This window comes from Stenella coeruleoalba, assembly GCF_951394435.1.
Source record: "Stenella coeruleoalba genome assembly, chromosome: 9".
NCBI classification, from domain to species: domain Eukaryota; kingdom Metazoa; phylum Chordata; class Mammalia; order Artiodactyla; family Delphinidae; genus Stenella; species Stenella coeruleoalba.
Genome location: NC_137155.1, coordinates 35,600,479 through 35,619,068, shown reverse-complemented (window position 1 = coordinate 35,619,068; position 18,590 = coordinate 35,600,479). Strand labels below are relative to the sequence as shown.

At 37.1% G+C, this 18,590-nt stretch overlaps 1 long non-coding RNA gene across 3 annotated transcripts in view; it reads right to left on the bottom strand.

Annotated features, from left to right (window-relative positions):
* LOC307191260 overlaps positions 1-18,590 on the bottom strand; it is a 360,146-nt gene that overhangs the window by 147,597 nt on the left and 193,959 nt on the right. The window contains exon 4 of one of the 3 annotated variants that reach the window (XR_013829670.1): positions 17,759-17,812. The exons of the other annotated variants lie outside the window; for them this stretch is intronic. This is a non-coding gene — a long non-coding RNA (uncharacterized lncRNA). The remainder of the gene's footprint in view (positions 1-17,758; positions 17,813-18,590) is intronic. 3 annotated transcript variants of the gene reach the window in all.

The window sequence follows — 18,590 nt, the reverse complement described above, 5'->3', positions numbered from 1 at the left end:
GCAAATGCATTTTAAAAAAAGTTGCTGACGGGCATGAAATGCTTTGATCTGAAGATGGAAAACTCCAAAGCAGGAAGGATTTGGGCCATTCTGAGTCTGATTGACTCTGTGGTTTCTCTGAGCAGTAATTCCACGGGCGAAAATAAATGCAGAAATGGTATTTTGAGACCACAGCTGTGGAGGGGAGCATGGTGAATTTCAATGAAAATCCAGTTGAATTGTGAAGTTCAGATCTTACAAAAGCAAGGGACATGAGAGAAGTAATATTGTTTCCTGAAATTTCACTGTTTTTATTTAAGAGGTTGAAAAAAGAGAAAATCCCATTTATATATTTTTATTCTTAGGAAAAATGTTAAATCCCTATTGCCTAGAACCATGTGGCAGATGCTCTGAAAAAAGGGATGATCTTATTCCTTTTAAAATTTAAATGTTGGAAAGAGGCAATTTAATGAATAATGACAAAGATAAAGTTTGGAGATTGGCAAGCACAGCCATGAGTAATGATTTCTTACCTTACTCTCTTCACAAACCGGTTTATTACACTGGTCAGTCAATGACAAACAAATTTCATAGAAAGCTTGTTTCAGTGAGCGATATGAACATGCCAACATGGTATCAACTTTTACCACCACAAAAAAGAATAAAAGTTAAGAATACTCAAGCAATACTGAATCACTTTGCTGTACACCTGAAACTAACACAACACTGTAAATCAAATATACCCCAATATAAAATAAAAGTTTTAAGAATACTTTAAAAACGAATACTCAAGCAGAACTTTAAACATAAATAGTATTTTCTACAGAAAGTAATGATGGGATGCACTGGGGTTAAATGGAATTAGATATGTTATGAGACCACAGAAATGTTAACAGTAAAGTATGCAGATATTCATTTTAAATAGAGTCTTAAGGATTAGAATTATATGGAATAATAAATATAACAGCATAATTGTTAAGAATGTGGCCTCCTGAATCTGGTACCTGGGTTTTGAATTCTGGCTCTGTAGAACTTACTAGATGTATGACCTTGGCCAAGATACTTCAATATTCTGTGCCTTAGTTTTCTCAGCTGTAAAATGATATTCTAATAAAACTTCCTTCAAAGGAAATTAGTGAATATGTGTAAAGTGTAATAGTAAAAAGAACAGAAAACTCTAAGTTAGGCACCTGGCTCTGGTTCTTCTACTAGTTAAATTCCCCAGACTTTATTTCAGCCAGCTGTAAAATGGAAGGGCTGGGCTAGATCGTCTCTAAAGTTCCTTTTTACTTTAAAAAATATTGTTTTATTGTATGGAAACATAAAATACCCCAAATACCCAAAGCAATCGTAAGAAAGAAAAACAGAGCTGGAGAAATCAGTCTCCCTGACTTCAAACTATACTACAAAGCTACAGTAATCAAAACAGTAAGGCACTGGCACAAAAACAGAAACATGGATCAATGAAACAGGACACAAAGTCCAGATATAAACCCATGCACCTGTGGACACCTAATATATAACAAAGCAAGCAAGAATATAAAATGGAGAAAAGACAGTCTCTTCCATAACTGGCACTGTGAAAACTGGTCAGCTACATGTAGACGAATGAAATTAGAACACTCCCTAACACTGTACACAAAAATAAACTAAAAACGGATTAAAGACCTAAGTGTAAGACTAGATACTATAAAACTCTTAGAGGAAAATATACTCAGAACACTCTCTAACATAAATCACAGCAAGACCTTCTTTGATCTACCTCCTAGAGTAATGGAAATAAAACCAAAAATAAACAAATGTGACATGATTAAACTTAAAAGGTTTTGCACAGCAAGGGAAACCATAAACAAAATGAAAAGACAACCCTCAGAATGGGAGAAAATATTTGCTAATGAAGCAAGCAACAAGGGATTAATCTCCAAAATATACAAACAGCACATGCAGCTCAATATCAAAAAAACAAACAAGCCCATCAAAAAATGGGTGGAAGATCTAAATAGACATTTCCAAAGAAGACATACAAATGGCCAAAAAGTACATGAAAAGATGCTCAACATCACTAATTATCAGAGAAATGCAAATCAAAACTACAATGAGGTATCACCTCACACAGGTCAGAATGGCCATCATTAAAATGTCTACAAATAACAAATGCTGTAGAGGGTATGGAGAAAAGGGAACCCTCCTACACTATTGGTGCAAATGTAAACTGGTACAGCCACTATGGAGACAAGTATGGAGGTTCCTTAAAAAACTAAAAATAGAGCTACCATATAATCCAGCAATCCCACTCCTGGGCACATACCTGGAGAAAACCATAGTTCAAAAAGATATATGGGGCTTCCCTGGTGGTGTAGTGGTTGAGAGTCCGCCTGCCGATGCAGGGGACATGGGTTCATGCCCCGGTCTGGGAAGATCCCACATGCCGCGGAGCGGCTGGGCCCATGAGCCATGGCCGCTAAGCCTGCGCGTCCGGAGCCTGTGCTCCACAAAAGGAGAGGCCGCAACAGTGAGAGGCCTGCGTACCTCAAAAAAAAAAAAAGATATATGTACCCCAACATTCATTGCAGCACTATTTACAATAGCCAGGACATTGACCAACCTAAATGTCCATTGACAGAGGAAGGGACAAAGAAGATGTGGTACATATATACAATGGAATATTACTCAGCCATAAAAAAGAACAAAATAATGCCATTTGCAGCAACACGGATGGACCTAGATATTGTCATACTGAGTCAAGTAAGTCAGAAAGACAAATATCATATGATCTTGCTTATATGTGGAATCTAAAAAAATGGTACAAATGAACTTATTTACAAAACAGAGTCACAGATGTATAAAACAAATTATGGGTACAAGGGGGGAAGAGGGGAGGGATAAACTGGAAGACTGGGATTGACATATACACACTACTACTATATATAAAATAGATAATTAATAAGGACCTACTGTATAGCACAGGGAACTCTACTCAGTACTCTGTAATGATGTATATGGGAAAAGAACCTAAAAAAGAGTGGATATATGTATAACTGATTCACTTCGCTGTACACCTGAAACTAACATAACATTGTAAAGCAACTATACTCCAATAAAATTTTTTTTAAAAGTTTATATAACCAAGTGTTGCTGCAGCAAATGTGCTACTATGATGTCAAAGTTAATTAGATATGATCATTTCCCCCAACACACACACCCTCACAGTGTTGTTGAAATGAGTGAGACAATAATAATGCAAAGCACTTTAGCCCAACAACAAGAAAAATATTGTTTTAAAATACTTTTTTGGGGGGTGTGCTACATTGTGCAAAGCTTTTAAGCAGAAGGTGATACTATTTTAGCAGAATATTTTTAAGGCATTTAATCACTGTCACAAAGATGTGTTTCATGGATTCCACTTTCTCTTCTTGTATTTTCTCCTCAACCAACTGCTGTTGGGAGTTCACTTGCCACTGCTCCACTCAAGTGACTCTTGTCAAGGTCACGATGATTTCCATATTGCCAAGAGCAATGGTCACTTCTTTGACCTCCTTGTATTCTCAATAGCACTTGATACAGCTGATTTCCCTCCCTTTCTCTGCTCAGCAGCCAAACTATCTTTTTAATAGATAAACACATTATTTCACTACCCTACATTAAAACCTGAAATGGATTTCCATGTCATATATAACAAATACAAATCTTTCCCCCTTGACTTCCATTGCCCTTCCTTATCTAGACACATTCCACTTTATTTTCTACCTTTCTCTCCTTGCCCAGTGCAATCCCTCCAGCCACCCTGACCTTCTTTCTGAACTTTGAACACTCTAAGTGTATTCCTGTCTTAGACTGACTGGTTCCTCTACTTGGAATTCTCTCTCCATAGATCATTGCTGGCTTCTTCTTATCATCCAGTCTCAAATGTCTCCTCCTCAGAGAAGTACCTCTGATTAGACAGTACCCAGATTCCTCAGTTAGTCTGCCTCCCATTTCATATTCTTAATGAAATCTGTTATTATCTCAAATTATCTTAAATATTTATTTTTACCATGTCTATCTCCCTCAAAGAAAGCAAGCTCCATGAAAACAGGGACACTGTATAGCTGAATGCCAAGATTAGAAAACGTTCTCCATAAATAGTTATTGCACGAAAGATAAGGAACCCAGTTTCTCTTGCATCGTGTTCAAAGTGTCACTTCCTTCCCTAAACTTTATTCACTCTTAATATCAGTTCCACTTACCTGATATCTGTCATGTACTATCCTGTATTATCATGCATTTTTTCTGCATGTATGTCTCCTTTCTCCAATTACTATAAGTCAAGAGATTTGTGGGATGAAACCATATCAGACATTACTGTGTCTTCCAGAAACTCACGGGGCCTTTTTCGCAATATCTCACTAAATATCTGATAACATATTTATTTTAAAGGAAGACAAATTGACTCAATTTATAAAAACCTAAATTATCCGTTACTGAATAGCCAAAGGGAGAAAAACAAAAAAAAAATTGCTCAAGTGTTTTAATAAAAACATGTCCACCCAAGAGTTTACTGTCTAAAACTGATACATTTGCCTAGGCAGTAGGAAAGGAGTGAGAGATGAATTTCAGGTTTTTAAATGCACAACCTAAATTATTTCAGTTCTTTAGAAAATCAGTTGTTACTTATGTTAAGAACAACTGGTCTATAGTCTAAATGTTAAAATAATGTAATCTATGGAAAATCCCAACTTGGTTGAATACATCTTACTTTACATTTTGCATATCTTGTGATAGCTAGTACACACTCATGGGCAAAATGCCCATTGTCTACATTGAAAATGAGTCCTATTTCTAAATAACAAGTATAATTTTTTCTCTTCCAGGCTTGACACTCTGCAGTGACTCCCCACCACTGTACTCAGCGGTTCAAATTCTTTAGCATGCCTTTGTAAGACTTTTCAGGATTAAGCCTCTATTCACAACTTGGTCTCACCTCTTAATCTTTCCGCTCCCCTCTTCTGGACCCTCTTTTGTCCAGCCCCCAACAAACACACACTCAGTTCTAGACACAATAAAAAACGCAGATCTCCCAATGAACTCCACCACCTTCCCCTCTACCTTGTTTTCTCTGAAAGACACTGACTTCTTACCCACCCCTTCAGTTAGCCTGATTGACTCCCACTCATCATGAGTTGGAGATCCAATTCTCCAACTTCCCTACCTCTGTGTACCCTCCTGCCCAGAGGGGGTTAGGCCCCTTCTATGGGATCTCACAGTGCTCGTGCCAGCCTGCATGGAGCAAGTGTCACACTACTGACTGTCCTTTTTACCAGGCTGTCTCCTTGCAGTCACGGACAACTTCTCCTTCACCATTATAGCCCCAGTACCTTACCCGTAGTAGGGGCTTAACAAGTAGTTTTGAAGAAATGAATAAGTGGATGGATGAGATTTTGTTATCAATGAATGTGGCTTATTAAATCGAGGATTAAAATAATTGATTACTTTCAAATATAATTTACTTGTATGGGAAAAAGAGTCATGGTAGTAGTGGCCTATGGACTGGAAATTTTACATTCAATATCAGCAATTTGCTACGTTTGGAACAGAAATACATAGTCACAGTTCTTTGCTCAAAGCTGCCTTCTTCGAAATAATTAAAATAAATAATTCTAAAACTATCTTTTAACAAATGCCTTTGCAAACACGTCCCAAACATGCCCACAATTACCAAATGAACATTGAGATTTTCTCTTTTAGCCAGATTACCTCTATTGACCTATAATAAGCAATAAGAGAAAAATTAAGGTAAGGAGAAATAGAGTCAAAAGTCTCTCTTGAGGGCATGACTATTTGGATAAATATTACTTAAGAACAGCTTAAAAATAATTACTACTGTTTTTTCTTAAACATAAAACACACATTGTGTTTTTCTCCAAGAGCAAAATACTTGAGAGTGGTCCATACAAACTATATCTAATGTGTTCACTTTATTGTCAATTGCATTTTGAACGTTTTCAAGAATACAGGCCTTTATAGGTAGAAATAATTGCCTTATTTTTTCAAGTTTTATTGAGATATGATTGACATATAACACTGTATTAGAGGGTACAATATAATGATTTGATATATGTATAGATTATAAAATGATTATCACAGTATATTAACACCCCTCACTAAACCATTTTTAGTTAATAAATCAATACTTAATAATAAATAATTTTATTATTAAATAATAAATAAATCAATACTTGATTAATAATCCATTAATAATTCAATCAATTGTTTAACTGCTTTGTTTTAAATGCAATTAGTTTAGGGGAGATTATACACATGCTGTAATTCTTAATTCTTAATTATAACAATTAAGCTCTCTTTGTGGTTTTGATGATTATTATTAATGAGTGTGCTATCTTTGGGTGTGTCTGGCTGACGGGGTACAACAGAAGAAAGAGACAACAAGGATTAAATGAAAATGAAACAAAAACCATCTGACCACACAGATGGAAAGATGAGGTCTTTCAGAGTAGAGTCATAAATCAGAGAAAGCAATAGTCCAGGCACAATGGAAGCCATTTACCACCTGTGCCCCCCATAATAATCCTTCCTTTCTTCCTTGCCAGGAGCTCTTGTTCACCCTGGCTAGGACTGGACTGTGTAGCTGAGGCTCCCCAGTCCTCCTGTGGGATTCCCTCTTAGAGAAAGTTGCTCATGAGAAGGGAACAGAGCTTCTCTCCATTCTCCACAGAGGGAGAGGAGCCCTGGGGGTTGGTGGGTTTGAGGGGTCAGCAGCGGCAGACTGGGCAGGGTGTAGAGGAAGGTGAGGCTGACTTAGACAGAGGAGGCCAGCTCTTGTGCTGAGAACAGTGCGGACCACAGGCAGAGGGATGATGTTCATCTAATACAGTATAAATAACATGTGGGCAATGATAAATAGTGCAGAAATATATTAATCACCCTGAAATAATTATTAACCTAATTCCTTTGTTAATAGGCACTAAACAAGCTAAAAACAAGACATGAGTCCCCAAAAGAAGTCACTTATGCTAAGCCCTATATCACAAAACTGAGACTTAATTACAGTTTTGATTCTCCCAGACATGGAATCTTAAACCAATCGGGACTCTACTGATTACCATCAGTTAGCTAATCAGACTGATAGACCCCCACCATCTCCTATAAGGAAAGAAACCCTGCAATAATCAATCTGCTTCTTCCTGCCTAATACAACTTCCTTCTTCCTGCGCCCTCTGCCTATAAAATCTTGTACCTTGTATAGCTCTCTGGAGCTCCTTTGTACCTGCTAGATTGGATGCTGCCTGATTCATGAATCCCTGAATAAAGCTAGTATGATCTTTAAAATGTACTCAGATGAATTTTGTTTTTTGTTTTGTGGTACGCAGGCCTCTCACTGTTGTGGCCTCTCCCGTTGCGGAGCACAGGCTCCGGATGCGCTGACTCAGCGGCCATGGCTCACGGGCCCAGTCGCTCCGCGGCATGTAGGATCTTCCCGGACCGGGGCACGAACCCGTGTGCCCTGCATCGGCAGGCGGACTCTCAACCACTGCGCCACCAGGGAAGCCCTGAATTTTGTTTTTCAATGCAACCATTAACACTGTCTTTTAAAATGTTACAAAACTATTTCACCAACGTTCTTTACTTGATTCTCACAACAGTATCATGAAGCAAATAATTTTACTTTTATCCACATTTTCTACAGCAGGAAACTGTGTTCTATGAAAGTCAGGATTTTGGAAAGTTTTGGCAAGGCTAGACTGGGTTCCTAGGCTTAGATCATTCACTAGGTAGCAAGTAGAATCAGTACTTAAACTTAATGACTTGAAAACTTATTATTACTCATTTTCAAGATCAGAGTATTTATCAATTACAAATACATGAAGAGTGGTCAGTAAGAAACTTGACAAGCTAATAAATGTCATTAGCCTTGGTACTTCAGCTTCCACTTTTATTCTTATTAGCTGAATAAAATATTTTCTCTCGAATTCTTTAAGGAAAAAGCTAACATATTTCTATGTTAGTCATAAGAATAACACTTGAGATTCTGCAGAGTAACTAAGACTTGTAATGGCATTTTGTCAGAAATTAAATTAAGCCAATTATTGTGGGAGGACACTTATTCTTTATATTTTTCTTTATGTAGGAAGGAATTTAAATAATTTAAATTCTTATTTCAGAAGAAAGAAGTAGAAAAACATTGCCTGTAGGTTCTGACCAGAGTTTATGTCTCATGGTAATATGTACACAATTAACCATTGAACAACTCAGGCATTAGGGACACTGACCCTGCATGTAGTCGTAAATCTAAACATAACTTATAGTTGTCCCTCTGTGTCCCTAGTTCCTTGTATCTCCAGTTCTGCAACTGATTATTCAACCAACTGGGCTCTTATAGTACGGTGGTATTTGCTGTTGAAAAAAACTTGCATATAAGTGGACCCATGCAGTTCAAACCTGTGTTGTTCAAGGGGCAACGATATATAAGAATTTGGATATGTGATTAGTGATTCCTAATGCCTTTGCAGACCTCTCTACGACTTGAACATAGGAATACATTTGCCTCCCCTTAGGACATAATATTTACATCAAATAAATATTTACACCGTTTGTCTGTTTTTCCTGTTTGTTTTTGAGTTTGTGGGTTTTAGAAAGACAACGTGCCCAACTATTGCACACTGACCTAGGATGGCTATGCCAGAAATTTCTGTGTAGCCTGTGACCTTAATAACAAATATGTGTATGATTCAACTCCCTTAACCATTTTCCAAAAAGAACTTTCTGTTCCTTCATAACCAAGCTTTCAAAAGATGATGATACGGCACTATTCTCACTCTTAGATTCCAGATCTACATTTCTAATATGGCTTGGGCACGACGCTGCTCTCAACCCAAACCTGTCGTCATCAGGGGCTAGGAGTTCATTCAGATGATGCTTGAAAAACTAGAAAGGTGTTACTACTTCAGAGATTAACAGCTTCAAAGACTATGGATGAAGAGTTTTGAATCAAGGAAATGAACCAGGAGTCTCCTTATGGCAAATCCAACTCTTGCATAGTTGAATGATTTTTGATTCTGCCCATAAAAATGTCAGCTCTTTTCCAAATAGCTTTAAAATGCTTTATTGGAGGAAGTAATGTTTTAGGACATGTTTGAGTACTAGAATACAGAATGCTTTTCAAACTGGAAGACCAAAAATGACATGAAGAAAAAAAAGTTTCCAAGCACAGATATAACATGAGAAAACCATCTGAAGCTGCAGTGGAATTATCAGACAAGGACCGTAAATACATCTACCTAAGACGAGTGGAGTTTGAAGAAGATGAAAACATGTAGACTTATTAACAGGAATAAGGTATCGATTAAAACACTCCAAAACCCCTGATATTTGGACTAGGCTATTTCCATTCCTTTTAGTTTTAGCATAGCATTGAAAAAATGGAATGCCAGAAGACATTTGAGTTTATTTAAATATCATAAAATGGTGTTTGTACTGCTTCTAAAATTAAGACAATTTTTATAATACATAAAGGACAGGAAACAAACTCTACAAATAGAATGAAATCCATGTGGAATGGCTAAGTCATCCAGAATGTGTGTGTGTGTGAATGTGTGTGTGTATGTGTATGTGTGTGTCTGTAACTTGAAATGCTCTCAATCATTTTGTCAAGCACATTTTCTCCTTTTGTTTTTTACTTGGATATTTGAAGGAAGATGTAATTCATATGTTTTTCATTCATTTACACTTGAGGTATTAAAATGCGGCCTGAATTATGTATTCATGTACCGTGAGCGAGTTATTTCTGTTGAAAATGTCTCTTTTCTTGATTAAAAAAAATTTACACTAAATTAGAATCCAAAGCTGTTAGTTCACAGCATCAACTCCTAGTCTAGAATATTCATATTCTCTTGACATATGAGAAGATGTTCTAACTTTTACAAACAACCTCTGGCACAATTAAAATCAAGGTCTTGCCTTTTCTGTCACTATTAATGACCACTGTATGCCACGACAAAATAATCATAACGATCATTTCTACTTAGCTCCCTATTTCAAGGTTCAGTACATTTCATTATATCTATCCTATGAGACGCCAGATTTAGGAGTTCTTCCTTTATGCCTCTAATTCAAGTTTATAAAATAATTTTTATTTTCACCAAATACAGAGGATACTATTATATGCCCTAATAAAATCAAACAAAATACAAAACAGAACATAAAACAAAAACACAGTTTTATTTTTCATGAATGTATGAACTTTATTTTACACACAATATTATCTCTTGGTTTCCAGATCAGCTCCTCTTGTCTGTTAACTGATTTATCTCCATTTGCAATGATTTATGTCATTTCCCCCCTCAAAAAGGTCTTCATTGTCAATTTTTACGGAGAAAAAAGCAAAAAGAGGAGAAGAAAGATCACATTGCAGCACTGGAAGCCAGAAGTCACGGCCTTTGCTCTCAGCTGTCACCAGGCAGAGCTCCCAGAGTCACAGTGGCTCATTATCTGAGATGAGAGATGAGCTGTGCGGGTCCTGTAACCCTAACGGGGGGAGCTTCTGCTGTGGCTGGTTCTGTGGTAGCTTTTAATTCATCCTTCATGATACCAAATGCCACTTTCGGTGGTAGCCTACTGGTGTTGACGCTTGTTTCTGTATGCCATAGTTTAAAGCACCACACTATGAAATAGCTCCAGAATGTGCCTTGTAACATTTAGTCACAATAAGGGCATTTACCTACTTTCCAATTTTTTGTTGTTGTTGTTCAACTCTTTTAGCAAATTTCAGTTATATGATACAGTGTTATCAACTATAATCACCATGTTATACGTTAGATACTCAGACCTTATTCATCTTATAACTGAAAGTTTATACCTCTTAATGAATCTCTTCCTATCTCCCCCACCACCTTACGGCAAACACTTTTCTACTCTCTGTTTCTATGAATTTGACTATTTTTGCTTTTAGAATTCTACATATAAGTGCTATCATGTAGTATTTGTCATCCTCTGTCTGGTTTATTTCACTTAGCATAATGCCCTCCAGGTTCATCCATTGTTGTTGCAAATGATAGGATTTCTTCCTCTTTCAAGGTTGACTAATATTCCACTGTGTATATATACCCCATTTTCTTGATCCATTCATTCATCAACAGATACTTAGGTTGTTTCCATACCTGGGCTACTGTGAATAATGCTGTGAACATGGGAGTACAGACATAGCTTCAAGAGATAATTTCATTTTGGGGGGATATATACCCAGAAGTGGAATTGCTGGATCAGATGGTGGTTCTATTTTTAATTTCTTTAGAAACTTCCATATTGTTCTTCATAGAGGCTGCACCAATTTACATTCCCACCAACAGTGTATAAGGGTTCCCTTTTTTCCACATCCCCACCAGCATTTGTCATCTCTTGTCTTTGTGATTGCACGTGTGAGGTGACATCTCATTGCGTTTCTGATTTGCATTTCCCGATGATTAGTGATGTTCGGCACCTTGGGCAACTGGATACATGCTTTGGAAAAAATGTTTATTTAGGTACTTTGCCCCGTTTTTAATTGTTTTATTTCTTTGCTAATGAGTTGTATGCGTTTCTGGTATGTTTGGGATATTAACCCCATATCAGATAAGTGGTTTGCAAGTATTTTCTCCCATTTTCTAGGTTTCCTTTTCATTGTGCTAATGGTTTACTTGGCTGTGAAGATGCTTTTTAATTTAACACAGTTCCATCTGCTTATTTTTGTTTCTGTTGCCCCCAAATATTCATAAGAAATCACTGGATTAATACTCTCGAAGATATGCAATACTGCAGAGAGCTCAAGATAAGTTCTTGGTCCTTAGAACACAGAAAACAGATTCTGCTTACATTCTACAGCTTGGTCAGTTTAATTAAGGTTATTTCTTTCTGAGCTGTTTTATAAGCCAGGAGTAAGTCCACTGCCTTCCCCCTTGCCTATTTATTCAATAAGAAGATTATGGTTACATAAAACTGAATTTTCCTGAACCATGAGTCAGTGTTTATTAAAGTGCCATAGTAGTATCTTATTAATAAGAATAATGTAAATATTCAGGATGTTATGAATTGAATTGTGCCCCCCAAAGACACATTCAAGTCCTGACCCTTGGTACCTATGAATGTGATCTTATTTAGAAAGTTTTTGTAAATGTAATCAAGTTACAATGACAGCAAGCTGAATTTGGGTGTGGCCTAATCCAATATGACTGGTGTGTTTATAAGAGGAGGAAAATTTGGACATGAACACAAAAATACAAAAAAGAGACTACCACGTGAACACAGATACAGAAATCGAACGCCTGGGGCTACCAGAAGCTGGAAGAGTCAAGGAACGGTTTTTCTGTAGAGGCTCTGGAGAGACTGTGGCCCTCCCAACACCTTGATTTTGAGCTTCTAGCCTCTAGAACTATGAGAGAACAAATTTCTGTTGTTTTAAGCCACCCAGTTTGTAGCACTTCGAGATACTCCAAGCAGCTAGACGTAGAAGTCTTTCAATCCTGTAGGAGAGCTCTGGTGGTGTATTACAGTGTAGCAGTGTCCCCTTCAATGCACTGTATTTGTAGTTATAAAAATAATAAATCTATATTTTAAAAAGAAATGAACTTGCTTTCTGAGCAGCTAAATTCCAAGTGTATTATACAGAAGACATACAGTCAGAAGTGAAGATACTGCTACCCAAACTCAATGTGGCAAAGAACACTTCTCCATAAATACCCTTCCAGAAAAGGCTGTCCTCCAAGCTGGCTACTTGCTTTACACTTTACCATAAGGACTGCATATCCTACAGACCACTGAATATGAAAATCATGTGCAAACATCTCATGTTTCTAGATTTTTGGCTAGTGCTTTTTAGGCATGGCTTTATAATATGAAAAAACTGGTGATAGCTACTCAAATTAAATAACAAATAGCTTTGCGTTTAGCTACTTGAGGGCAGGGATCATTTTAGATGGGCCATGGTATCCCATTCGCCCCACACAGCATGTGCCAGATCGTTGGTGCTGAAAAAGAGTTATGAAGTAATATGTAGACATTAGATATGTGTAAATGGTTGATTATACATGAAAAAGATAACCTGTAACTGAAAACTGAGTAAAAGTATTATTTACTGAGTACAAGGATACATTATTTAACTTAATTTTCAAAACATTTCTGTCAAATAGATATTATTCTCCCTGTTTTATGGACAGGAAACTTAGGCCCAGAAAGTTTTAAATGATGTTCCCAAGATCACATAGCTTGTCAGTGGTGTAAAAACAGTAGGTAGGAACGACTCACAGTCCAAATCTCTGTGCCACGTTCTACGCTGTGTCCTATACCATAACCACCTTCTGGGGAAATGCCTACTCAAGACCTAGACTCCACACTTCACTGTAAACTGTTATTTGCCTGGGAACTATTCACCTCAACTGTTTTTATCACAATTTGTCCACTTGAAGTGGGGAAGTGGGGTTAAAAATATTTGAAACCCCCTTTCTGATTTGAACAATATGAGTGTACATGTGTTAATGCTTAAATCACACCAGAAACTATCAGAAAGAATGGTCTCTGTTTTAAATCCAAGAAATTAGTTTTATAATTATATAACTAAAATTCTAACCAGATGGAGTCCCAAATGAATTATGTTAACTAATTCTCTTCTTTCTCTCTCATTGCGATTATAGAAATTTTATATTAATTTTATCTATGCTATATATACTATTCTGGACATTCTTAACTACAATGCCAACTACCTTGATTAATTATTTTTTAAAGCCATCATTTATCATCATTTGATATATAAAGCACACTGTACTAGACTAGGTGCTTTAACTGCCCAGAATCTCTCTACATGAAGGAACAGCTCTGCCAGCACATCATTCAAAATGATTGCCATGGAGCCAGCACTGGAGCAATGCAATTGTGTCTTCTGAAACCAAGCTCGGTGGACCCCAGTCCTGTCTCAGGTATCCGGAATTTGGAACTGAGAGTCAGGAAAACTGTGGCGGTCATTAAAACTGTATCACATGACTTCAATGTTCTAAGGAAGTCCAGAATTCCCAATGACCAAGGTCCCTAAAAGCTAGCCTGATGTGAAATCAGTTTCAAGGACTTCTGAAAGACCAGCCAGAAGTAAACCAACCGAAAACTAATTGTGATAATTAAGCCTGACCATAACAGAATTTAACCACCTTCTTGCAAATGAAATAAAACCATTTAGACATTTTATAATCATGCCCATCCTCCACCACATAAACCATGCTATAGAAGACAAAAAATAACAAGTCACACTTAACACTACTGAACTGTACAATTAAAAATGGTTAAGATGGTCAATTTCATGTTTGTTTGTTTTTTACCACCCTCAAAAAAAAATCACAGAGAAATTAACTGGTTAGTTAAGAATATAGTGTTTATCCAGTTGAGGTTCTCTATTTCCCGACTGATGAGAACTTGGTTAAATTTACTGGTCATGACAAAGAGATGAGACACTTAATGTGGCCCTGAATAATAATAAAATTTAGTCTTGAAGAAACTGATAGACATTAGTAGTGGTGTACTGATAAATGTTTAACAACCATCTCTCAAACAACAAAACAGTGCTGATTTGTAAAATTAGTCAGTTTTCATGGTGTAAATATTACCACCATGCTTATTTTAAGCCACCAATGTCACATCAGTAAACACAGAATCAGGAACAGATGGATAGGCAAAATCAGCTCTCTTAAGTGGAATCCAGCACCCCATGGTGGGGAAAAGGCAGAACAGAACCACCCCAAATGTCTTCTGTGTTTTCATTTCATTTGTGTCAAGTTCAAAATGTATTGATGTAGGAAAAGAAAAAGGGAACTAATATTTATGAAGTGGCTACTGTGAGCCAGACCTATTTTAAATTATCTCATTATAAAAAGCTATGAGGGAGACCCTGTTCTGGGGCCAGCTGGGCCCTGGCCCTGCCCACTAGCAGGCCAACACAAGCTTTGGGACACCCAGGACCCCATACCCAACTGTGTCAGGAATCAACCCCCCCCAATAGCTATATGACACCAGCTCTGAGACCCCTGGGCCCTGCAAACAGACTCCAAGATCTGGCTATGCCTGCCAGTAGACTGGCACTAACCCGAGGACATGGCTTCATGTGCCAGTGGGTGGGCAATATCCCAAGAGTATTCTAGACCCTGACTCCATTCACCAGTGAGCTGGCACTAGCTCCAGGGCCCCCTGGGATTCTGTGGCTGGCTGCCTCATGACCCAGCCCCCACCACCCCAACCAGCAGCCTCTGCACAAGGTAGGACCTGGCAACCAATCAGACTGGGGGCCACACAAGCCTACCAGACTGCCCTCAGTGTCAGCCTGCCACAACAGAAGGACCCAAGCAGCCCTCATAGGGGGAACCCCTAGAGCATATATCTTGGGTGATAAGAGGGGAATACACTGCTGGGATGCATAGGACTTTTCCTACAGGAGGCCATTTCTCCAAGGTCCAGAAATGTAACTAACCTACCAGATACATAAAAATACAAACAGCAACTTAAGCAAAATGAGGTGACAGAGGAACATGTTGCAGAGAAAGAAACAAGATAAAACCCCAGAAGAAGAACTAAGTGAAGTGGAGATAGGCAATCTACCCAAGAAGGAGTTCTGGGTAGTGATTGTAAAGATGATCAAAGAACTCAGGAGAAGAATGGATGCGCAGAGCAAGAAGTCAGAAGTTTTTAACATGGAGTTAGAAAATATAAAGAACAAACAGTGATGAAGAATACAAAAACTGAAATGAAAAATACACTTGAAGGAATAAATAGTAGACTAAATGATACAGAGGAACAGATCAGTGAGCTGGAAGACGGAGTAGTGGAAATCACTGCTGCTGAACAGAAAAAAGAAAGAAGAATGAAATGAAATGAGGACAGTTTAAGAGACCTCTGGGAAACAGCAAGCACACTAATATTTGCATTATAGAGGTCCCAGAAGGAGAAGAGAGAGAAAAGGGAACAGAGAACACATTTGAAGACATAATAGCTGAAAACTCCCTAACCTGAGAAAGGAAACCATCACCCAAGTCTAGGAAATGCAGAGAGTCCCATACAGGATGAACCCAAAGAAGAACACACCAAGACACACTGTAGTTAAAAATGACAAAAAATAAAGATAAAGAGAGAATATTAAAAGCAGCAAGGGAAAAATAACAAATAACACACAAGTGAATTCCCTTAAGGCTATCAGCTGATTTTTCAGTAGAAACTCTGCAGGCCAGAAGGTAGTGGCATGATATATTTAAAGTGATGAAAGGGAAAAACCTACAACCAAGAATAATCTGCCCAGCAAGGCTCTTGTACAGATTTGATAGAGAAATGAAAAGTTTTATAGACAAGCAAAAGCTAAAAGAATTCAGCACCACCAAACCAGCTTTACAAGAAATGTTAAAGAAACTTCTCTAAGTGAAAAAGAAAAGGCCACAACTAGACACATGAACATTACAGCATGAAAAAACTCATCCAGAAAAGCAAACATACAGTAAAGGTAGGAAATCATTCACATACCCAGTAGGAAGGTTGAAAAAACAAAAGTAGTAAAATCATGTATATCCACAATAAGCTGTTAGGGGATACACAAAACAATTAGATATAAAATATGATATCAAAAAAATTCTGTGGGGGGGGAGAGTACAAGTGGAAGGTTGCTGAAATGCATCTGAAAGTAAGAGATCAGCAACTTAAAACAATTATATATATATAGCTGTATAAAAACCTCATGGCTTTTTAAACCTCATCACAAACCAAAAATCTATAATAGATACATATACAAAAAAGAAAGAGAAATCAAAACATAAAACTAAAGAGTCATCAAACCACAAGAGAAGATAACAAAAGAAGAAGGAACAAAAAATACCTATGAAACAACCCCAAAACAATTAACAAAATGGCATACATATCAATAATTACCATAAATGTAAATAAACTAAATGCACCAATCAAAAGACACAGAGTGGCTGATTGGATACACAACAAGACCCGTATATATGCTGCCTACAAGAGATTCACTTCAGATCTAAAGACACATACAGACTGAAAGTGAGGGGATGGAGAAAGGTTTTCCATGCAAATGGACATCAAAAGAAAGTCGGGGTAGCAATACTTATATCAGACCTTAAAGTAAAGACTGTTACAAGAGACACAGGAGGACATTATATAATGATCAAGAGATCAATCTAAGAAGAAGATACAACAATTGTAAATACATATGCACCCAACATAGGAGCACCTAAATATATAAAGCAAATATTAATGGACATAAAGGGAGAAATCAACAGTTACACAAGAATAGTACTGGACTTTAACATCCCACTTACATCGACATACAGATCATGCAGACAATCAATAGGGAAGCATTGGCCCCTAATGACACGTTAGACCAGATACACTTAATATATAGAGAAAATTCCATTCCAAAACAGCAGAATACATATTCTTTTCAAATGCACATGGAATATTCTCCAATATAGATCACATGCTAGGCCACAAAACAAGCCTTGGAAAATTTAAGAAAATTGAAATCATTTCAAGCGTCTTTTCTGAACAGAACACTATGAGATTAGAAGTCAACTACGAGAAAAAAACTGCAAAAAATACAAACACATGGAGGCTAAACAATATGCCACTAAAGAACGAATGGATCACTGAAGAAATCAAAGAGGAAATGAAAAAATACCTAGAGAAAAATAAAAACAAAAACATGACAATCCAAAACCTATGGGACACAGCAAAATCAGTTCTAAGAGGGAAGTTTATAAAAACACAAGCTTACCTTGGGATACAAGAAATATCTCAAACAAGCAACCTAACCATACACCTGAAGGATCTAAAGAAAGAAGAAAAAACAAAACCCAACGTTAGCAGAAGGAAAGAAATTATAAAGATCAGAGCAGAAATAAATGAACTAGAGACAAAAAAAAGAGAAAAAAATCTGAAACTAAAAACTTGTTCTTTGAAAAGATAAACACAATTGATAGCCTTTAATCAGACTCATCAAGAAAAAAAAAGGGAGTGGACCCAAATCAATAAAATTGGAAATGAAAAAGGAGAAGTTCCAACTGACACCGCAGAAATATAAAAGGTCATAAGAAACTGCTACAAACAACTATATGCCAATAAAATGGACAATCTAGAAGAAATGGATAAATTCTTAGAAATGTACAATCTCCCAAGACTGAAACAGGAAAAAATAGAAACTAGGAACAGACCAATTACCAGTAATGAAACTGAATCACTAATTTAAAAACTCCCAACAAACCAAAGTCCAGGACAAGACGGCTTCATAGGTGAATTATACCAAACATTTAGAGAAGAGTTAACCTTCTTAAACTATTCCAAAAAACTGCAGAGCAAGGAACATTTCTGAACTCATTCTATAAGGCGAGCATTACGCTGACACCAAAACCAGACACAGGTATCACACACAAAAAAAAATGACAAGCCAATATTACTGATGAACATAGATGCAAAAATCCTCAGCAAAATATTAGCAAACCGAACCAACAATACATTAAAAGGATTATATGCCATAATCAAGTGGGATTTATCGTAGGGAGGCAAGGATTTTTAATATCCACAAATCAATCAATATGATACACCACATT